The 22,677-nt window shown below is 44.3% G+C and overlaps 2 protein-coding genes across 4 annotated transcripts in view; one reads left to right on the top strand and one right to left on the bottom strand.

Annotated features, from left to right (window-relative positions):
- The window catches only part of LOC122545194 (uncharacterized), a 785,061-nt gene that overhangs the window by 324,287 nt on the left and 438,097 nt on the right, over positions 1–22,677 (top strand). The window contains exon 1 of one of the 3 annotated variants that reach the window (XM_087975130.1): positions 16,733–17,018. The exons of the other annotated variants lie outside the window; for them this stretch is intronic. The gene's annotated coding sequence lies outside the window, so the exon portion shown is untranslated. Of the gene's footprint in view, positions 1–16,732; positions 17,019–22,677 lie in introns of those variants that run through there. 3 annotated transcript variants of the gene reach the window in all.
- LOC148144890 (uncharacterized) overlaps positions 1–22,677 on the bottom strand; it is a 74,031-nt gene that overhangs the window by 39,986 nt on the left and 11,368 nt on the right. The gene's annotated exons all lie outside the window — the stretch shown is intronic.

Genomic DNA, 22,677 nt, shown 5'->3' with positions numbered 1-22,677 from the left:
AGCACTAGGTTTTGGAGCGCTGTTCCTTCATCAGGTAGCTGTTGAGTAGGATGGTAAGACACAGAATGTATAGCAAAAGATTATAGTGTCATGCAACATAAATGATATATTGAAGAAACCTGTTAAGTCTTTCATCTTTTAAAATGGGTTGCAGATTTCGGTTCATTAATCTGTAAATGCCAGAACTTCTTTTTAGTCATATTTCCAGGTAACTTAATGTTTTATAAAGGGAAGTGACACCTCAGCTCAGACAACGCATGAGAGCTGTGAGGTTAGAGTCTTTCTGTATCCCAGTCTTGAGTCAGACTGGTTCTATTTCCAAATATATAATCCTGCAAATGCAATTCACCCCAAAGACTTCGATGTGCGAGTGCATGCATGAGACAGAGCGTCTGTGTGTGTGCGTGTGCATGCTGGGTAAAGTGTGCGTGTGATGGAGTATAATTGTGTGAGAAGGTGTGTGCATGGATGTGAGTGTGAGGGGTGTATCAATGTGTGTCTGAGAGAGAGCCTGTCTATCAGAGAGGGTCTGCACGACCGTGTGAGTACTTGAGTATGTGTGTGTGTGTGTATGTGTTTTGTGTGTGTGTGTGTGTGTGTGTGTGAGAGAGAGAGAGAGAGAGAGTTTGTGTGTGTATTGTGTAGCTGGGTCTCCTGTAGTGAGACATGAATCCAAGGTCTCAGCTGAGGTCATTCTCGTGTGTTCCAAACTTGTTATCAGCCTTTGCTTGGCCACTGGAAATGATTAAGCAGTTTCACAACACACACTGGAGAGGGCAAGGTGAAGGGCTTATGTCTGAAACGTTGATTCTCCTGCTCCTTGGATGCTGCCTGACCTGCTGTGCTTTTTCAACACCACACTCTCGACTCTGATCTCCAGCATCTGCAGTTCTCACTTTCTCCTCATGGGCGAGGTGGGACTTGTCTTTTATTCACTCATTCACTCCTACAGCCTGTCCTTGGTTGTGGCCGAACTGTGCATATATTAATGCAAGTTTCAGAAAGGTTTCTACAGCTTGTTTTTTTTTTAAAAAAAGAAAATTCTTCCAGACTTTAACAACGTTTCTGAATATACGATTTTAGCTATTCTCAATTTTAAAAATCAGTCATTTCTCGCACACCCTGTTTCCCAGGTAGAATCGTCACCACCTATTCTCTCTCTCTCCTTAAAAGGGCTTGATACAGCGATCAAAGAGGGCTGAGGCACCAGAAAGGAGGGGGATGGGCGCTGGTGGGGGTGGAGAAGGGAGAGAAATGGAGAGGGGAACAGAGGTTGGGGGTAGAGAAGGACTGGTGTTCAGAGGGTTATGGGGAGAGAATGGGGGTGCAGTGTGAGGAGAGAAAATGGGCAGGGGGCAGTGGGTGGGGAGAAAATGGACGGAGGGGCAGAGTGTGAAGAGAGAGACAGCACAATCCTACCTTCCCCAGAACTGGTATCAGTGTCCCCCGAACGAACCCACTCCTCCCACAGCAGACTTGGGGCAATCATTTCTCAATATACGCGTGGCTAAGGCAGTGGAATCATATCATCCCTACAGGCCATTCACACCGACCTTCCCAGCAGCATCCCATCCAGACCCACTCGATTATGCTACAGCTCTGCAATTCCACTTAGCTATTTCCTGATGAAGGGTTTTGCCGGAAACGTCGATTCTCCTGCTCCTCGCACGCTGCTTGACCTGCTGTGTTTTTCCAGCTCACACTCTCGACCCTAATCTCCAGCATCTGCAGTCGTCACTTTCGCCCTGTAGGGGGTGAATGTTCTATGCCGAGTCTTTTGAATCTCTTCAAATCTTTCCTCCTCACCCTAAACCTGTACCCTCTAGTTTTGAAACACCTCTACCTTGGGGTAAAGGCAGGAACGTTGAGCAGCCAGACAAAATGCAAAAGGAATAAAACGTCGAGGCACGGGGAAAAAAAACATTTCGGCAAAAAAAATGGCGTTGGCATTTTTCTCTCGTATTCCCATTTGGACACTTGAAATTTGTCATGATCTGGAGGTGCCCGTGTTGGACTGGGGTGTACAAAGTTAATAATCACACAACACCAGGTAACAGTCCAATCGGCTTGTTTAGAAACACTTAGCTTTCGGAGCGCTGCTCCTTCATCAGGCGGTTGTGGAGTATAAGATCAGAAGATCATAAATTCTGTGTTACCATGTTATACTCCACAACCACCTGATGAAGGAGCAGCGCTCCAAAAACCTGTGCTTCCAAATAAACCTGTTGGACTATAACCAGGTGTTTTGTGATTTTTAACTCTAAAATTTGTCAGTTAACACCAGCATCGTGACAGAGCATACTGAGCATGCTCCGCGGTGTCAGTTAGCACTGCGCATGTCTGTCGGTGTCAGCAAAGTACTGCGCATACTCCTGGGTGTCCGCAGAAAAGGCGCACGAGCTCCTTTCCATGGACCAATGGAGAACCTTGGAGGACCCGAAGGAGGCTGGTCCTCCTGCCAATCAGAGTCGGCCGTTGTCGAAATGTGGAAGTTGGACCGTGAGCTCTGAAGCCGCTGATGCTGCTCTTTTGTCACTGAATGAAGATTAAACCTCACCCCAAACTATAAATTCCTTCCTCTGTCTAAAATTTGTGAGTATAATAGTGTTTCTGTCAACACGTTTTCCATTTTCTTTTCATTCTGGGGTTCAATTACTGATTTGTAACAAATGAAAGGAAAGAGTGAATCGAGGGAGGGGGCAGACTCTGGAAAAGTTGATCCAGGTCTGTGTCTCACTTTGCAAACGCAGTGCCACAATGGGAAGGTATAGCCTTTGATGTATGTAAAAAAAAAGCAGAAAGGAGGTGCATTGTTTGTGTAGTGATATGTTGAGATGTGGCGAAAGTGAGATGCTGGAGATCAGAGTTGAAAAGTGTGGCGCTGGCAAACCACAGCAGGTAAGGCAGCAACTGAGGAGGAGAGTCGACGTTTCGGGCACGAGCTCTTCATCAGGAAAGATGTGTGGATGAACAAAGGGGCCTCAGCGTCCTTCGAAACCAGTTACTGCCAGTTGTCAGACAGGTGCAGCAAGCAATGAGCAAAGCAAGTGATATATTAGCAAGAGGAATTGAGTTCAGAAGTGTGGATGTCTTTCAGCAGTTAGGCCGGTCATTGAATGTATTCAAGGCTGAGTTCATTTGACTTTGATGAACAAAGAAGTGGATGGTTTCGGGGGAAGGCAAGAAAATGGTTTTAAGACCAGTATAGAACAGTTACAGAGTCATACAGCACAGAAACAGACCCTTCAGTCCAACTTGTCCATGCTGACTATATTCACAAACTAAACTAGTCCCACCTGCCAATGTTTGGCCCATATCCTTCTGAAACTTTTCTATTTGTGCACTTATTCAAATTTATTTTAAATGTTGTTACTGTACCTGCATTCACTAATTCCTCTGGACGTTCATTTGACACACACTCCACGCTCTTAAAAGAAAAATGTGCTCCTCATGTCTTTTTAAAATTTTTCTCCTCTCACCTTAAAAAAGATTGCTCCCTGTTCTTGAAACAACAGCTGATATTGACCTCATCTATGCTCCTCGTGATTTTATAAACCTCAATAAGGTCACCTCTCACCCTCCTATGATCCAGTGAAAAAGTTCCAGCCTATTCACCTAGATGTAAGTAGATCCATATTCAATTATGATCTGTTCAATGCTTGTGCAGGCTCGAAAGACCAAATGGCCAACTCCTGCTCCCAATTCTCTCACTGTGACCAGGACAGCAAGAGACCATAAGACATAGGAGCAGAAATTAGGCCATTCAGCCCATCAGGTCTGTTCATACCATTCAATCGTGGCTGATAGGTTTCTCAACCCCATTCTCCTGCGCTCTCCCTGGAACTCTCCATCCCCATGATACTCAGGAACCTATCTACCTCAGTCTTAAATATCCTCAGTGACCTGGCCTCTGCAACCTTCTGTAGAAATGAATTCCATAGATTCACCACTCTTTCACTGAAGAAGTATCTCCTTATCTGCGTTCTAAAACGCCTTCCCTTTACTCGAAGGTTGTGCCCTCCGGTCCTAGTCTCTCCTACCAATGGAAACATCCTCTGAAAGTCTACTCTGTCCAGGCCATTCAGTATTCTGTATGTTTCCATTAGATCCCTCTGAGTGTGGGCCTGTTAATCAGCATGAAACAGACCCTTCAGGATGAGGTACAGCAGGGATTAGGTTCAGCAATGAGAGAATGAAGGGAGAGTATGTGGGACAGAGATTTTCAGCTTCTAGGGAATAACAGAGGAAAGAGAGTTTAGCATAAATTAGAATTGATTGGATGGGCCAAGGCGTAGCAGATGGGGTTTAATTCAGAGAAATGTGAGATGTTGCATTTTGGTCCAGCAATCCAGTTAAGGGGAGTGTCGCAGAATAAAGAGACCTCGGAGTGCAGGTTCATAGTTTCTTGAAGGTGGAGTCTTACATAGACAGTATAGTGAACAAGGTGTTTGGTATGCTTTCCTTTATTGGCCAGAGCATTCAGTATAGGAACTGGGAGATCATTTTGCGGCTGTACAGCACATTGGTTAGGCCATTTTTGGAATACTGCATTCAATTCTGGTCTCTCTGATGTAGGAAAGATGTTATGAAACTTTGAGAGGGGTCAGAAAATATTGAGAAGGCTGTTGCCAGATTTGGAGGGTTTGAGCTGCAGGAAGGGGCTGAACAGGCCAGGGAGATATTTTCTTTGGAGCATCAGAGGCTGAGTGGTAACCTTTAAAGAAATTTATAAGGGGCATGGATAGGGTGAATACCCAAGGTCTTTTCTCCATGGTAGGGGAGTCCAGAACTAAAGGGGAAGAAGTTTAAGGTGAGTAGGGAAAGGGACCTGAGGGGCAACATATTTTTAGACAGAAGGTGGAACTTGTATGGAATGAACTGCCAGAGGAAGTGGGGAGGCTGGTACAATGACAACATTTAAAAGCCACTGGATAGGTACTTGAATAGGAAGGATTTAGAGGGATGAGTCAAATGCTGGCAAATAGGACTAGATTAGTTTGTGATATATAGTTGGCACGGATGAGTTGGGCCAAAGGGTCTGTTTCTGTGCTGTATGACTTTAATCATCTTCAGTGAAAGCAGAAGTGTTGTTGTGAAGACTGGACTTTCAGAGCAGCTTTCAAAAATGTTTTGCCCTTACTCAGAGCCGAAGAAGTTACAATGAAATCTTCCATTTGTGAGACAGCAACTGAATGAGTGAGTGAGTACATCTGGGATTTGGTGGAAAGTGGGAATTCATTGCACTGTGGGGATGAAACCCTACCCTATCCAGTCATTTCTGCTGGTAGATGAGACTAGGCCCCAAGATTAGGGGAAATAGATTTAGGACAGAGATGAGGAGGAACTGCTTTTCCTGAAGAGTAGTGAAACTATGGAAGTCTCTGCCCACGGAAGCAGAGAAGGCAGCTTCGTTAAGTATATTCAAGACACAATTAGATGGGTTTCTGCATAATTGGGGAATTAAGGATAGTTGGGACATTGCAGGGAGGAGGAGCTGAAATGATGGATAGATCAGCCATAATCTTAATGAATGGCAGAGCAGGCAGGACGGGCCAAATGGCTGACTCCTGCTTCTATTACAATGAGCCTTTTACCCTGCATTTCCCATGGCTAACCTAACTAACCTGCACATCCCTGAACACGATGGGAAATTTAGCCTGGCCAATCCAAATCAAGGCTGGTGAACAATGTCGTGATGTGGAAATGAACATCAGAGAATGATAGAAAGGGACAAGGAGAGTAAATATACCAGCAATCAAAACTGGATTCAGAAGATCACAAAAACTGAAACTAAAAACTGAATGTGAGCTGCATTGTAACAGTGAATGAATTGACTGAACACATTGAAGAGAATAATTATGATCTGAGACTCCTTACAGGGACATGGCTTCAGGATGGCAAGGACTGGATCCTGAATATCGAGGGGCTAGTCAAATGGGAAGCTCAGTAAAGGGAGAGGGTTGGTGCTGCTCATCAAAGCACTGATCACAGGGTAGTCTGGTGTCAGCTTGGATTTCAGGTCCGGATTTCTCTGTGCTCTGTTGATATCCCTGTTCCCACAGAGTAAGATGTTGGTCTGTTCTCAGCTCTGCTGGATTTCTGCTGAAGCTTTAACGCTCCCTTTTACACGTTCAGGAAAAATAAAACATTTATTTAATCGAGACCCAATCCATAATCTCCCAGACTGTCAACCAGTCCAAGTAAATCTGAAGTAGGGGTCTCCCAGGATTCTGATAGTGCTCTACCTGAGGAATTCTCTCTCCCTTTCATCTAACTATTAATATCCAGCTATGATTTACAACCATACTTGCACCAACAAAAATAAAGCATCTGTTATCCAATAGACATATGGATAAACAGCATGGAAACAGGGTTTCTCTATTACACACATAGAACCACACTCTCCATGGGGATGAATTTGTATTTGCAGCATTACATTTGCAGATACATTCTATTTTGCTCAAAAATTCTAAATTGGAGGAAGGACAAATTTGACGGTGTTAGGCAAGAACTTTCAAAAGCTGATTGTGTGCCAATGTTTGCAGGTAAAGGGACGGCTGGAAAATGGGAAGCCTTCAGAACTGTGATAACTGGAGTCCAGAGAAAATATATTCTTGTTAGGGTGAAAGGAAAGGCTGGTAGGTATAGGGAATGCTGGATGACTGGAGAAATTGAGGGTTTGGTTCAGAAAATGAAGGAATGTCAGGTACAGACAGGGCAGATCGAGTGAAGCCTTACAGTATAAAGGGACTGGGAGTATACTTAAGAGAGAAATCAGGAGGGGAAAACAGGGGACATGAGATAGCTTTGGCAACTAGAGGTAAGGAGAATCCAAAAGATTTTTACGAATACATTAAGGACAAAAGAATAAGTAGGGAGAGAATAGGGCCCCTCAAAGATCATTAAGGTGGCCTTTATGTGGAACCGCTGGAGGTGGGGGAGATACTAAACGGGTATTTTGCATCAGAGTTTACTGTGGAAAAGGACATGGAAGATATAGAATGTAGGGAAATAGATGGTGACATCTTGAAAAATGTCCATATTACAGAGGAGCAAGTGCTGGATGCCTTGAAATGAATAAAAGTGGATAAGTTCCCAGGACCTGATCAAGTGTACCCTAGAACTCTGTGGGAATCTAGAGAAGTGATTACTGGGGCTCTTGCTGAGATACTTGTATCATTGATAGTCACAGGTGAGGTGTCGGAAGACTGGAGGTTGATTAACGTTGTGCCACTGTTAAAGAAAGGTGGTAAAGACAAGCCACGGAACTATAGACCAGTGAGCCAGACGTCGGTGTTGTTGGAGGGAATCCAACTGAGGGACAAGATGTACATGTATTGGAAAGGCTAAGACTGATTAGGGATAGTCAACATGGCTTTACGTGTGGGAAATCATGTCTCACAAACTTGAATGAGTTTTTTTGAAGAACTAACGAAGGGAACTGATGAGGGCAGAGAATAGATGTGATCTATCTAGACTTCAGTAAGGTGTTCGACAAGTTTCCCCATGGGAGACTGGTGAGCAAGGTTAGATCTCATGGAATACAGGGACAACTTGCCATTTGGATACAGAACTGGCTCAAAGGTAGAAGGTGGTGATGGAGGGTTGTTTTTTCAGACAGGAGGCCTGTGACCAGTCGAGTGCCACAAGGATCTGTGCTGGGTCCACTACTTTTCATCTTTTATATAAATGATTTGGATGTGAGCAGAAGGGGTATAGCTATAAGTTTGCTGATGACACTAAAATTGGAGGTGTAGTGGACAGCGAAGAGGGTTACCTCAGATTACAATGAGATCTTGATCAGATGGGCCAATGGGCTGAGAAGTGGCAGATGGAGTTTAATTCAGATAAATGTGAGGTGCTGATTTTGGGAAAGCAAATCTTAGAAGTACTTATACACTTAATAGTAAGGTCCTAGAGAGTGTTGCTGAACAAAGAGGTCTTGGAGTGCAGTTTCATCGCTCCTTGAAAGTGGAGTCGCAGGTAGTGAAGAATAGGATCGTGATTGGATAGTGAAGAAGGCATTTGGTCTGCTTTCCTTTAATGGTCAGAGTATTGAGTACAGGAATTGGGAGGTCATGTTGCGGCTGCACAGGACATTGGTTAGGCCACTGTTGGAATATTACATGCAATTCTGGTCTCCTTCCTATCAGAAAGATGTTGTGAAACTTGAAAGGGTTCAGAAAAGATTTACAAGGATGTTGCTAGGATTGGAAGATTTGATCTATAGGGAGAGGTTGAATTGGCTAGGGCTGTTTTCCCTGGACCGTCAGAGGCTAAGGGGTGATCGTGCAGATATTGATAAAATCATGAGGGGCTTGGATACGATAAATGGACAAAGTCTTTACCCTGAAGTGGGGGAGTCCAGAACTAGAGGGCATAGGTTTAGGGTGAAAGAGACCTCAGAGGCAACTTCTTCACTCAGGGAGTGGTATGTGTATGGAATGAGCCACCAGAGGAAGTGGTGGAGGCTAGTCTGGATGGGCATGTCAATAGGAAGGAGTTTGGAGGGATATGGGCAATTTGCTGGCAGGTGGGACTTGATTGGGTTGGGATATGTGGTCGTCATGGATGAGTTGGACTGAAGGGTCTGTTTTCATGCTGTCCATCTATGACTGTATAACTCTAAATGCACAATGTGCTGGCAGTCAATGCAGGCAGCCAATACATGTAATATTTTGTAAATTTCACTTTGCAAATCGAAGCGGGCTGATCAAGATTAGGATACAGACAGACTCTGACCTCACTCCTTCCATGCATTATCTGAGCTGAGATGTCACCTTTTCTTAAAACCTGAAGTTATCTCGAGAAGGAGCCTGACAGGAAGTTCTGGGACTTGCATATTATTGATACCTGCAACCCATTCTAAAAGATGAATGACTTAACAATCCAGGTTTGTTCAGTATATAATTTCAGTGGCAGGACACTGTAATGTTTTTCCATAAATTTTGTGTCTTATGATCTTCTACTCCACAACCAACTGAATAAGATGCAGCACTCCGAAAGCCGGTGCTTCGAAATAAACTTGTTATATGTACCTTTGTCCAGGTTGGGGTGGATTCACCATGTTAAATGACCCATAGTGTTCTGTTTTGGATGGGTTCAGGTGGATTGGCAGTGTTCAGTTACCCATATTGGGGAGGGATGTGCAGGGTGGGGTGGATTGGCTGTGCTAACTTAACCTACACACCCCTGGGCACTATTTTTTAGATTTAGATTAGATTACTTACAGTGTGGAAACAGGCCCTTCGGCCCAACAAGTCCACACCGACCCGCCGAAGCGTAACCCACCCATACCCCTACATTTACCCCTTTACCTAACACTACGGGCAATTTAGCATGGCCAATTCACCTGACTTGCACATCTTTGGAGTGTGGGAGGAAACCGGAGCACCCGGAGGAAACCCATGCAGACACGGGGAGAACGTGCAAACTCCACACAGTCAGTCGCCTGAGGCGGGAATTGAACCCGGGTCTCTGGCGCTGCGAGGCAGCAGTGTTAACCACTGTGCCACCGTGCCGCCTACTATGGGTAAGATGGATTCACTGTGCTAAATTCACTATCATTAAGAGAGTGGTACGTGTAAGGAATGAGCTGCCAGAGGAAATGGTGGATGCTTGTACAATTATGACATTTGAAAGGCATCTGGATGGAAATATAAAATGGAAGGGTTGAGAGGGATATGGGCCAAATGCTGGCAAATGGGTCTAGACTAATTTAGAATATCTGGTTGGCATCGACGAGTTGGACTGTTTCCATGTTGTATATCTCTGACTCTGGCTTGCCACATCTGTATGTTCAGTTTCTCCCTGGTGTCGGTGTTAATGCCTTTGATGTCTCATTTTGCTCTGTGCTTTCCAGGGATTTCATGTCTGGTTGTTCCTCAAGAACTTGCATTGCAGCTTCACCCTGAACTGACATTATTTTTTGAGCTTCCCAAAATCAGACCTGCTCACTCTCAGCAGTGGAGTTATCCAAAATTCAGAGAGGTGTCAGTCTTGAAGTTTTTGCTGTTCTGCCCCTGTAAGATCCTGAATCAACACCTTCAGGAGAATTAGTTAGAGAGGTGTGAGAACAGAGGGGGAGAGAGAGTGGGATGGTGCTTTCAATTTTCAGTGTGGAATAACAAAAGAAAAGAATGTTCTGCAGAAAGTAGAATTGCTTGTTCTGAATTTCTACCTTGCACTGACAGTCATGACTTTTGTAATCTCTTTCTTTTTACAAAGCATTTGATGATCTGAAGATGGAAGTTTCAAAATCAACAGATGAAGGGCTGATGCCCGAAACATCAACTTTCCTGCTCCTCGGATGCTGCCGGACCTGTTGTACTTTTCCAGCGCCGCACTGTTCAACTCTGACTCTCCAGCTTCTGCAGTCCTCACTTCGACATCAATGTCCGACGTCACTCAATCCATCAGGACTGCAACAATTTTCAACTATGAGTCTGTGAGAAGGAGCAAAGCCTTTTGATTCCTGTTGGAGCACGTCTTCAGCATCAATGGGAATGGATGAGAGACCCTACTGTTGCAGCGCACTGATTGTGGAACCTGAAGCAGTAATACGGCCTGGAAAGAGGAATTCACGACAGGGAGGGGCTGTACATGCTTTTGTATGCAGCTGAAGCTTCGGCCATGGAGAAACCCAATGGATCCCGCCCCGTGCAGAAACCGTGGAAGTTTGGCGACTGCGGAAAAGGCTTCCGTGTCCCTTCTATCCTGGAGACTCATCAGCGCAGTCATACTGGGGAGAGGCCATTCACCTGCCCCGAGTGCGGAAAGGGCTTCAGCTATGCCTCCGACCTTGTGAGGCACCACCGGGTCCACACCAGGGAGAGGCCCATCTGCTGCCCCGAATGCGGGAAGGCCTTCAGCAATTCCTCTGACCTGGTGAGGCACCAGCGGGTCCACACAGGGGAGAGGCCCTTCAGCTGCCCCGAGTGTGGGAAGGGCTTTACCCAGGGCTCCACCCTGCTGACCCACAGGCAGGGGCACACCGGAGAGAGGCCGTTCGTCTGCACTGAGTGTGGGAAGGCCTTCAGCAATTCTTCCATCCTGCTGGCCCACCGGCAGCTGCACACAGGGGAGAGGCAGTTCACTTGCTCTGTGTGAGAAGGGCTTTACCCATGCTTCCCATCTGCGGAGGCACCAGCGAGTTCATGTGCCATCGCAGGGGGATTAAAGGAAGGATAGCCAATTGCCTTATTGACTGGACTATCAACCCAGTTCCGGGGACTGCCAGGTTTGAATCCCGCTGTGGCAGATGGTGGAATTGGATTTTGGTCAGAAATCTGGAGTTCAGAACCGAATGAAGAAATGATTGTTTGGGGGACATCACCCATCTGATTCACTCACATCCCTTTTTAGGAAAGGAAACTGCTGTTGTGGGGAAGGATTCACTCAGTTGTCCCAGCTGCATCCTTTACCCGGTCTGGCCTACACGTAACTCCAGACCCACAACAGCATGGTTGACTCTTCATTGCCCACCACTGCCACCAGTCATTCAGTGGGGAAAGACTTACTTGTTTACAGGGTATGGGTTGAAATTGCTGAGTGAGGCAATACTTCCTACAGTTAAGGCTGTACCAAGGATCCAATTACAAACTGACAAGTCAGTGGTGACCAGAGTAAAGAAGGTGAGGTGGTGTGGGGTGGGGGTGCACGCTTTGACCTTAAGCTATTTAAAAAGCAGCTACTTTTTCTACACCTTTTTGCTGGGGGGATCTGAAGCTGTAACAACGTTGGGTCACAATAAAGGTTACCTGAACTTATCGCCGGGCTCAGACTCTCATTGAAGGCTTTGAGCTCCAAGAGGTTTTTTGTTTCAAAGCTGCTCATTTCATTTCAGCCTCCTGCACTAAGTTTCCAATGTCATGTATCAGATGGAGCAGTGAATAAGTAGCTAGTATCATTAGAAATTGTAAATTTTTCAGAAGTGCAGGTACTGCACCGTTTCATCAGCATTGTATAGTTTACTGGCAGCAGCGGCTGTGTTCACGGGAAACGGTGTGGAGGTGCCGGTGTTGGACTGGGGTAGATAAAGTTAAAAATCACACAACACCAGGTTATAATCCAACAGGTTTGTTTGGAAGCACTAGCTTCCAGAGTGCTGCTCCTTCATCGGGTAGCTGTTGGCCGGGGAATAATACACCGATTGTACAGCAAAAGATCACAGTGTCATGCGACTGATAGGATATATTGAACAAACCTAGATTGTTGTTATGTCTTTCATCTTTTCGAATGGGTTGCAGGTTTTGGTTCATTAATATGTAAATCCCAGATCATCTTTAAATTCACGTTCTCGAGATGACTTAATGTTTTATAAAAAAAAAAGTGACATCTCAGCTCAGACAATGCATTAAAGATGTGATTTTCGAGAGTCTGTCAGTATTCCAATCTTGAATCAGACTGGTTCTATTTCCAAAGTAGGAAATTATAAAATATTGCATGGATTGACTGCCTGCAGATTGTGTGCTTTTTGAGCAAAATTGAAAATATCTGCAAATATAATTCTGCCAATACAAATTCACTCCTTGGAGTTTTGTGTGTATGTGAGTTTGTGTGAGTACGTGCGTAAGAGTGAAGTGTGAGTGTGATGGAGTTTAAGCCTGTGAGTGTGTGTGGGGTGTGTGTCTATGAGAGAGGTATGAATAAAAGTGAGAGGTTGCATTTTGCTAAACAAGGAAGGGCTGGACGTAGTGAGTTTTGAGAAGATTTGTAGCTCAGGTTGAGGTTTTGGATGTCGGTTTGCTTGCTAAGCTGCAAGGTTCATTTCCAGATGTTTCGTTACCTACTGGGTAACGTCTTCAGTGGGTTTCAGGCCAAGAATGCAGGAATTTTCAGCATTGCTATGTACAGTTAATGGTAGGTCCCTGGGTCGTGTTGTAGAACAGAGATACTTTGGCGGCGGCAGTGGGGGGGGGGGGGGTAGTTAGGGGGTTCAGGTATATAGTTCTTTGAAAGTTGCATCACTGGTAGACAGGTGGTAAAGAAGGCATTTCGCACCATTGCCTTCACTGTCCACCCCATTGAGTATAGAAGTTGGGACATCACATTGAGGTTGTACAGGATGTTGGTGAGGCCACTTTCTGGGTACTGAGTACAGTTTTGGTGGCTCTGTGATAGGAAGAATACGATTAGAGAGGGTTTCGTAAAGATTTACCAGGATGTTGCCAGGACTGGAGGGTTTGAGTTATAAGGAAAGGTTGGGACTGTCTTCATTGGAGTGTAGGGGGTTGAGGGGTGACCTTACTAAGATTTATCAAATCATTAGGAGTGGAGGTAAAGTGAATAGCAAAGAGCTCTTCCTTAAGACCATAAGACACAGGAGTGGAAGTAAGGCCATAAGTCCACTCCGCCATTTAATCATGGCTGACGGGCATTTCAACTCCACTTACCATACTCTCCCCATAGAGATACCAAGAATTTATCAATCTCTGCCTTGAAGACATTTAATGACCCGGTCTCCACTGCGCTCCATGGCAATGAATTCCACAGGCCCACCACTCTCTGGCTGAAGAAATGTCTCCTCATTTCCATTCTAAATTGACCCCCTCTAATTATCAGGCTGTGCCCATGGGTCCTAGTCTCCCTGCCTCATGGAAATAAACTTACCAGCATCCACACTTTTTAAGCCATGCACTATCTTGTAAGTTTCTATTAGATCTCCCCTCAACCTTCTAAATTCTAATGAATATAATTCCAGGATCCTCAGCTGTTCATCGTCTGTTAGGCCTATGATACCAGCGACCATCGTGTGAATCTCCGCTGGGCACGCTCCAGTGCCACTATGTCCTTACTGAGGTGTGGGGCCCAAAATTGGACACAGTATTCTAAATGGAGCCTAACCAGAGCTCCAAGTCTCAGTAGCACATTGCTGCTTTTACATTCCAACTCTCTTGAGATAAATGACAACATTATATTTGCTTTCTTACGCACGGACGCAACCCGCAAGTCAACCTTTAGAGAATCCTGGACTAGCAGTCCCAGATCCCTTTATACTTTGGCTTTATGAATTTTCTCAATGATTAGAAAATAGTCCATGCTGTATTCTTTTTTCCGAACTGCAAGACCTCACATTTGCTTACATTGAATTTCAACAGCCATTTCCTGGACCACACTCCTAAACTGTCCAAATCTTTCTGCAGCCTCCCCACCTCCTCAGAACTACCTGCCTGTCTGCCTAACTTTGTATCATCAGCGAACTTCGTGGGAATGCCCCCAGTCCCTTTATCCAGATCATTAACATATAAAGTGAACAGCTGCAGCCCCAACACTGAGCCCTGCGGGACACCATTTGTCCCCAGCTGCCATTCCGAAAAAGAACCTTTTATCCCAACTCTCTGCCTTCTCTCAGGCAGCCTATCCTCAATCCATGCCAGTAGCTCAACTCGAATACCATGGATCCTCACTTTATTCAGCTGCCTCCTATGAGGCACCTTAGCAAAGGCCTTTTGGAAATCTCGGTAGATGACATCCTCTGGGTTTCCCAAGTCTAACCTACTTGTTAACTCTTCAAGTTTGTCAGGCATGACCTTCCCTTACTAAATCCATGCTGACTTATTTTAATCCAACCATGCACTTCCAAGAATTTAGAAATCTCATCCTTAACGATAGATTTTAGAATTTTATCTACAACTGAGGTTAGGCTAATCGGCAAATAATTTTCCAGCTTTTGTCTTGATTCTTTCTTGAACAAAGGACTTACAACAGTGATTTTCCAATCATCTGGGACTTTCCCTGACTGCAGTGATTTTTGAAAGATTACAACCAACATCTCTGCTAATTCTTCATCCACCTCCATCAGAACGCTAGGCTGTAGCCATCAGGGCCAGGAGATTTCTCAATTTTTAGACCTATGAGCTTTTCGAGCACTTTCTTTTTTTGTAATGGCTACCATACTCAATTCTGCCCCTTAACTCTCCTTAATTGTTAGGATATTACTCATGTCTTCCACTGTGAAAACTGACACAAAGTATTTATTAAGTTCTTCAGCTATTTTCTTATCTCCCATCACTAACCTTCCTGCATCAATTTGGAGCAGCCCAATTTCTACTTTTGCCTCTGGTTTGTTTCTTATGTATTGCAAAAAAACTTTTACTATCATTTCTAACATTACTGGTCCGCTTACCTTCATATTTGATCCTCTCCTTCCTTATTTCTCTCTTTGTTATCTTCTGTTTGTTTTTGTAGTCTTCCCAAGCTTCTGATTTCCCAGTGGTCTTGGCCACTTTATAGGCTCTCTTTTTCGTTGATACATTTCCTGACTTCCTTTGTCAGCCATGGCAGTCTTCTTCCCCCCTCCCTCCCCACGCTGCCCGATAATCTTTATTTTTGGGGGGATGAACCGCTGTACTGTGTCCTCAATTACACCCAGAAATTCCTGCCATTGTTGCTCTCCTGTCTTCCCCACTAGGCTCTGCTTCCAGTCAATTTTTGACAGTTCCTCCCTTATTGCCCTTTATTTAACTGTAACACCATTACATCTAATTTTGCCTTCTCTCTTTCAAACTGCACACTGATCTCTACCATATTATAATCGCTGCCTCCTAAGTGTTCATTTGCTTTAAGATTTTTAATAAAGTCTGGCTCATTACATAGCACTAAGAATTGAAATATGCTTACTTAGGCCACAATTGAGGACAGTGTGTTAGGGGCGAATGGCCTATTCCTAGCCTTTTGCAATTGGTTCTGGCTCTGTGGAAATAGAACCATTGAGTTGTAGAGCACAAAAAACAATCCTTCGGTATGTGCCAACCAGATAGCCTAAATTAATCTCATCCCATTTGCCAGCACTTTGTCCATATCCCTCTAAAACTTCCTATTCATGTACCTATCCAGATGCCTTTTAAATGTTGTATTTGTACCAGCCTCCACCATTTTTCCTGGCAGCTCATTCAGTTCACACACCAACCTATATTTGAAAAAGTTGCCCCTTGGGGCCGTTTTAAATCTTTCCCCTTTAACCCAAAAACTAATGCCCTCTTGTACTGGACTCCCCCGCCCCAGGGAAAACCTTATCTTTTTCTCATATCCATACCTGTCAAGATCTTATAAACCTCCATAAGGTCACCCCTCAGCCTCCAATGCTCCAGGGAAAATAGCCCCAGCCAATTCAGCCTCTCCCTGTAGCTCAAACCCTCCAACCCTAGCAACATTCTTATAAATAATTTCTGAACTCTTTTAAGTTTCACAACATCCTTCTTGTTTAGTGAGTAATAGGCTGTGAACAATCTATTTTGTTCAGGTCGTAAGAGGGGGCTTTTCTTGAGGCAAATTAACTTTCACACTTTTTTTTAAATCCTTGGGTTCCTTTTAAATCTTTCCCCTCTCACCCTAAACCTGTGCCCTCTAGTTTGGGATTCCCCCTCCCCTGGGGAAGAGACAGGCAAAAGGAATGAGATGTGCAGTCACAGGGGGAAAAAATTGTGACTCCCGCCTTTTTTATCCCAAATTGGCAATTGGACACAAACTCTGTCAGTAACAACCGGCGCCGGTCGCCATTGGTCAGGTGGAGTAAGATGCGCTCTGATTGGGCGGAGCGTGGATGACGCGCGTCACTGAAGGAGGAGACGGAAAGAAGAAGAAAAACAAAGATGGCGGCGCGAGTCTGCGGTTTTCTCATCGACTCAGCGGGCGGTTTCTGACGGAGGGAGGGGGGCAGACAGGCATCGTTTACCTCAGAAAACACCTTTAAAATACATTTCAAATTAAAGTCGGAACTTTTCAAACAAAAGTTGTGAAGAAAAGGAGACAGTCCCCGGTGGGGTTTATTGTTTATTTGTGTATAATTCCCGGGGCCCGGGAAGGGGGAGGTGACGGTTACCGGGTGAACGAGAAAACAAATTAAACATGTCGGCGGTGGAGGAGAGAGAGCCGGCGCCCGCGACTTCTTCGGCGGCGGGAGGTGGAGGAACGGCGGCGGGGGGTAAAGTCCGGCGGAACACAAGCTGGAGGAGAGGCTGCACTCGGTGCTGTGCTGGACCGTGAGCCTGGAGCTACCCGCGGCTTCACTCTACCAGGTACCGGGCTGGGCTGAGGGGGAACCCGGGGGATAAGGCGGATCGCCATTAGCCTGGAGCCACAATCACTCCCATTCCTAAAACAAACATAATTTCTATTAGAATCACCATCTAATCCTCCATACACCTTCTATAATCCATGTAGGAGGGCAGGCTGTACCATCTGACTGAACTGTTCCGATATTCAATTGTGTATAATGTATAGATATCTTTTTTTATAAAATATACAATGTTATTTAACACATTAGATATGAAATACTGTCATCATGGGATTTGCAGCACTTCACAGCGCTGTAGAAGGTCACAGGCAATATTGTGTACGAGAGCCTGTGTAAACCTCTATGGTTATGTTTTATAAATGTGATTTGAGGTAATTGCACGTAAAATGGGTCGGATTGTGTGTGTGTGTGTATGTAGGTATGTTATTTAGATCCTGGGGTTTTGTCTTGCCCAGTGATGTGATGGAGGGAGGGGAGTGGGGGTACTAATTAATCATTCTACCAAATCCAGCATTTTGTTGAAGAGTTTCATTTCTTTGCGATTGTCATCTTCCAAAGAATCAACCTACCCAGTATTTAAATGGACATGTGCACATGTATAGTTGTGTATGAATGCTGGAAATCTCTTTTTGTAAAAAAAAATTCTTTACTTTATTTCCTGTTCTCCATGCATGGCGAATTGGACGTGTTTGATTTCTTTTTCTTGCAAGTGTTGTGAAAAGTAGTCTGATCATGTAAAAGTCGACCCTAGTTCTTCATAGACAACAGACCCATGTTTGTGAGACTGTGTGATGGCCGTCATGTTCCACTCCAGCTCTGCAGTCTGTCGGTTGTTCGGCTCTGTTCCTGTCTTCCAGTCCGTTGTCAGTATGCTCCACTCAGTTTTCAGAATTACCATAATTTTTTTTGCTTTATTCATCAGTTGAGCTTCTGCTTATGATACGGTATGAATCTTGACAGGCATGAATTTCAGCCCCTCAAGTAGTATCCAAGTAACAGTCGACCCCCTAAATTTAACCTTAAAAAGTAGTCAAAAATTTGACTATTACTTGAGTATATACGATATAAATGAATTAATGTTCATTGCTTCTTCGCTTTACGCTATTTTGCCTTATGAAAGGTTTCATAGGAACGCTCCACTTTTGGATAGTGGGGAAAACCTGTATCAGTACAACACAGTCACAAGCCATTCTTATTTGGTTTAGGCACCCCTGTCAAGCCTGTGCCAATTCTTAATTCTCACTTGGACCTGCTATTTATTGCCCATGTGCAGTTTCTATCCTTCTGTTCATCTCGCGTTCATGTGTCTATCAAGATACACATTCCTGAAGAAGGGCTAATGCCCGAAACGTCGATTCTCCTGTTCCCTAGATGCTGCCTGACCTGCTGCGCTTTTCCAGCAACACATTTCCATATCAAGATACACCTTAAACGTTGCTAAGATGCCTCCTTCCACCACCCATCACCCCTCTGTGTGAAAAACCTTCCCCTCCACTTCTCCTGCAGACTGCCCTCCTCTTGCCTTGAACCTGTGCCCTTTTGTTGTTGTTCTTTTCACTCTGGGGAATAAAAAAACCTCTGAGTAACATAGAATCCCTAGTGTGGAAAAGACCATTCGGCGCAACATGTGCACACTGACCCTCTGAAGAGTAACTGACACAGACTTATTCACCTACTCCTATTACGCAACATTAGCCCTTGACTAAAGCACCCTCTCCCGGAGCATCCACGTCCTTCTGATAGTGTGGTGACCAGAACTGCATACAATATTCCGAATGTGGTTGAAATAAATAGCTGTAATGTAACTTGCCAACTCTCACACCCAGGAAAGGCAAGCGTCCTATGTGCCTTCTTGACCACCATACCCACCTCTGTTTCGACTTCCAGATCACTCTGCATGCCAGTGCTCCTAAGAGTTCTGTCATTTATTGTACAGTTCTTGTATTTCTTTCTCCCTTGTGGCTGTATCCAGCTTCCCCTTAATTCTACTCCCTCTTCATCTCTTTGCCCACTCATCACCCCTCCACACATCAGCATATCATAAGACCATAGGAGCTGAAATTAGGCCATTCATCCCATTGAGTCAACTCCACCATTCAATCGTGGCTGTTAACTTTCTCAAGCCCATTCGTCGCAGAACCCTTGATCCCCTTGATACTCAAGAACATTTCTGTCTCCATCTTAAATCTGCTCAATGTCCTGGCCTCCACAGCCTTCTGTGGCTGTGAATTCCATAGATACACCACTCTCTGGCTGAAGAAGGCTTTCCTTATCTCCCAACTAAAGGGTCTTCCTTTTCTTCTTAAGGCTGTACTCTCGGGTCCTACTTTGTCCTAACAATGGAAACATCTTCCCAACATCCACTCTGTCCAGGCCGTTCAATATCCTGTAGGTTTCAATTGTAACCCCCCTCATCCTTCTAAACTCCATATAGTCCCAGAGTCCTCAAAAGTTCCTCATATGTTAAACGTTTCATTCCTGGGACCATTCTCGTGAACCTCCTCTGAACACCCTCCTGGGCCAATACATCCTTGCTAATAGGAGGCTCAAAACTGCTCACAATGCTGCAAATGTGGCCTGACCAGAGCCTTATAGAGTCTCAGAAGTACATCCCTGCTTTTGTATTCAAGTCTTGTCAAAATAAATGCCATTATTGCATTTGCCTTCCTAACTACTGACTCAACCTGCAAGTTTACTTTGAGAAAATCCTGGACTTGAACTCCCAAGTCTCTTTGCACTTCGGATTTCTGTATTTTCTTCCCATAATCCTTCTGTTCCAACAGTGACTGTCTGGTGTCAGGGCAGCACTAGTGATTTCCTGACATGTGGATTGTATTTGGGGATACCAAGGAATGTCAGGAATTGCGAGTATCTCAGGAGCAGTCGTTATTCCTGGAAGAGGCAGACAGGAATGTGGTGTGGTCCTGTAAACTCCAGAACTTTGATAACTTCATGAGTCAGCAATAACGCTTTCTGGACCAAGAAACGAAAGGGCCAATGAGAAAAAGCTATAAGGGAGTCAACAAATAACATACATTAACTATCGCTGGGAAGAAGGAGGCAAAACAATGAGCTGTTTCTTTGGACAGATGAGATAATGGTGTTTAATAACTGTGTGACAAAAGGACAATTAATTCTGCTTGTAGAAGGAAGGCCTTGGTGTAGAGGGCATACAAGGAGCAGGAAAATCAACATTTCAGGCAAAAGCCCTTCATCAGGAACCCTGTATTCCTGATGAAGGGCTTTTGCTTGAAACGTCAATTTTTCCTGCTCCTTGAATGCTGTCTGAACTGATGTGCTTTTCCAGCACCACTCTAATCTCGACTCTGGTTTCCAGCATCTGCAGTCATTGTTTTTACCTTGGCGTAAAGGGGTTAATTGCAGGACAGGCTGTTTCAAACAGGTGGAAAATCCTCAAGGATAAGAAGGTAAGCTTCAGACCTGAGGTCTCCAGAAGTGTGGGGAGATGGTGTTAGAATCTAAAGAAACGTTACACCACAAATCTGAAAGTGACGGAACTCCACCAGAATTCAACTCCAGAACGTTTCACCTGCAGTGCTTGGAAGAACAACCCTGCATCAAACCCCTGTAAACTTCCAGAGATGGGCACTGTTGGTAGAAACAATGTTAAATTCTGCCATCATTTGGGTGATAGCCAAGATTTGGGGGGTGAGGGTGAACTTGCTTACTTGAGGGGTTTTATATTTTGGTTCCTACCTACAATAAAAGTGTAAATTATGATTCAACAGTTGGTTGTCTGTGCAGTTTCTGAGTCAGTATTCAAATTAAAGCGATTCACCCACAATCAGAGTGAGAGGCTAGGATTAATAATGACTCCTTTGCATTCAGCAGGACGGCACATCAATACTGTTATAAAGCGAATGCTGAATCCCCTCCCCTCTGAGATCTCAAACCGAAACACCAAAAGAGGAGCGCATTGCCCTATAATCAGAAAATTAGTGTGAAAAGTAGTGTCATCTGCTCTAGTCTTAAAAACAAAAATAAATCCCTGACAATTTAAAAATCAACAAAAAGCAATTTACATATCCAACTTGAATGGTGAACAACTGAACTAAACTATTAACAAACCTAATAAATCCCTTCGAACTACTGACGATTCTGACATGAAACAGGATTTTTGTCATATGCTGTTCCAGTAAATACAAGACCCACTAAAACAACAAGAAATAGAATTTAGTCTCTCAGATTACATCTTCCAGAATATTCTAAGCATCCTTCTATTGAATATTTTGTCAGGAATGCCTCCTGCAATTCCTGCTCTTCTGGTTTTTTTGTAAATGATGCTGTCTCATTCACAGCTGACGGTCAGAGCTGATGTCTCTCTCTAGTGCTGAGGACTCTTAGCTCTAGCAATGGGGGGTTAGCTCTGGGGTTCTGTCCAACTGTCCCCTTCTTTTATACCCTTGATGCCATATTGAGTTTTTACAATAGGATTGGTCCTCTGTTATCAAAACCATCAGATTTAAATTTAATAGATATTGGTATCCAAAGGACCGGATTTAAATTGATTGGCTAAATTGAAAAGTCATTATCTTGGCCTGTTAACTGTACAACCTTGTGATAGAAATGTTTCTGTTTGTGTGCTCTCTGTTGTGATGATGTTACTCCTTTAAGAAGATTATGTCATCTTGATTTTATTTCCCCAAGAGGGGTTGTAAAAGGCAGAGGGTCCGATTCGACTGGGCTAAGGGACTTCACTAATGGCCAACAGATATTGGCAAAGGCAACAATCGGAATAAGGTTTGAGATTTTTTTTTCTGAAACACTTCTACAGCGAAACAGTCTGTAAGGTCACCCCCCAGCCTCTGACCCTCCAGGGAAAATAGACTGGGGCTATTTCAGCCTCTTGCAACAGCTCAAACCCTCCAACCCTGGCAGTATCTTTGTAAATCTTTTCAGAATCCTTTCATGTTTCACAACTTGTTACAAACATGTCGACTAATTCAGAGAAGCCTCTCAATTACAGCTGTAAATAGAGAGTGTGTTTAATCATGAGTCATGAATAAAGGCTGTATTAATCTTTTATTGTGAAGATTTACTCCTACATCTCCAAACAGAGCATACAAACCTGGTCAGAAGGGAGTGATTGAAAAAATATGTGGGGCAAAAATTTTAGAGTGTGGCTTGTGTATGGAATGAGCTGCCAGTGGAAGTGGTTGAAGTAGGTACATTAACAACATTTAAAAGACATTTGGTCAAACACATGGGTAGGAAAGGCTTAGAAGGATAGTGGCCATGTGCAGGGAAATGGGGTTACTGTTGATGGACATTTTGGTCGGCATGGACCAGTTTGGGCCGATGGGCCTGTCTCCATGCTGTAGCACTGACTCGTGTCTCTTTGTCTCTCCAACAGTTTTGAGTTTTCAGATGAGCATCTCACTTCGTCACACAGAATAAAATCCGATCTCATTAGTCAACTCTGATGTGGAAGTGCTGGTGTTGGATTAGGCTGGACAAGGTCAGAAGTCAAATGGCACCAGGTTAGAGTCCAACAGGTTTATTTGAACTCAAGATTTCAGAGCACTGCTCCTTTGTCGGTGAAGTGATGAAGCTGCAGCATTGAAGAAGGAGCAATGCTCCTAAAGCTTGTAATTTCAAATAAACCTGTTGGTCTCTAAGCTGGTGTTGTGTGATTTCTG

Source organism: Chiloscyllium plagiosum, unplaced genomic scaffold (assembly GCF_037043375.1).
Source record: "Chiloscyllium plagiosum isolate Xiang-an unplaced genomic scaffold, Cpla_swu_hap1 HiC_scaffold_27, whole genome shotgun sequence".
NCBI classification, from domain to species: domain Eukaryota; kingdom Metazoa; phylum Chordata; class Chondrichthyes; order Orectolobiformes; family Hemiscylliidae; genus Chiloscyllium; species Chiloscyllium plagiosum.
This window is presented reverse-complemented; position numbering and strand designations above follow the sequence as displayed.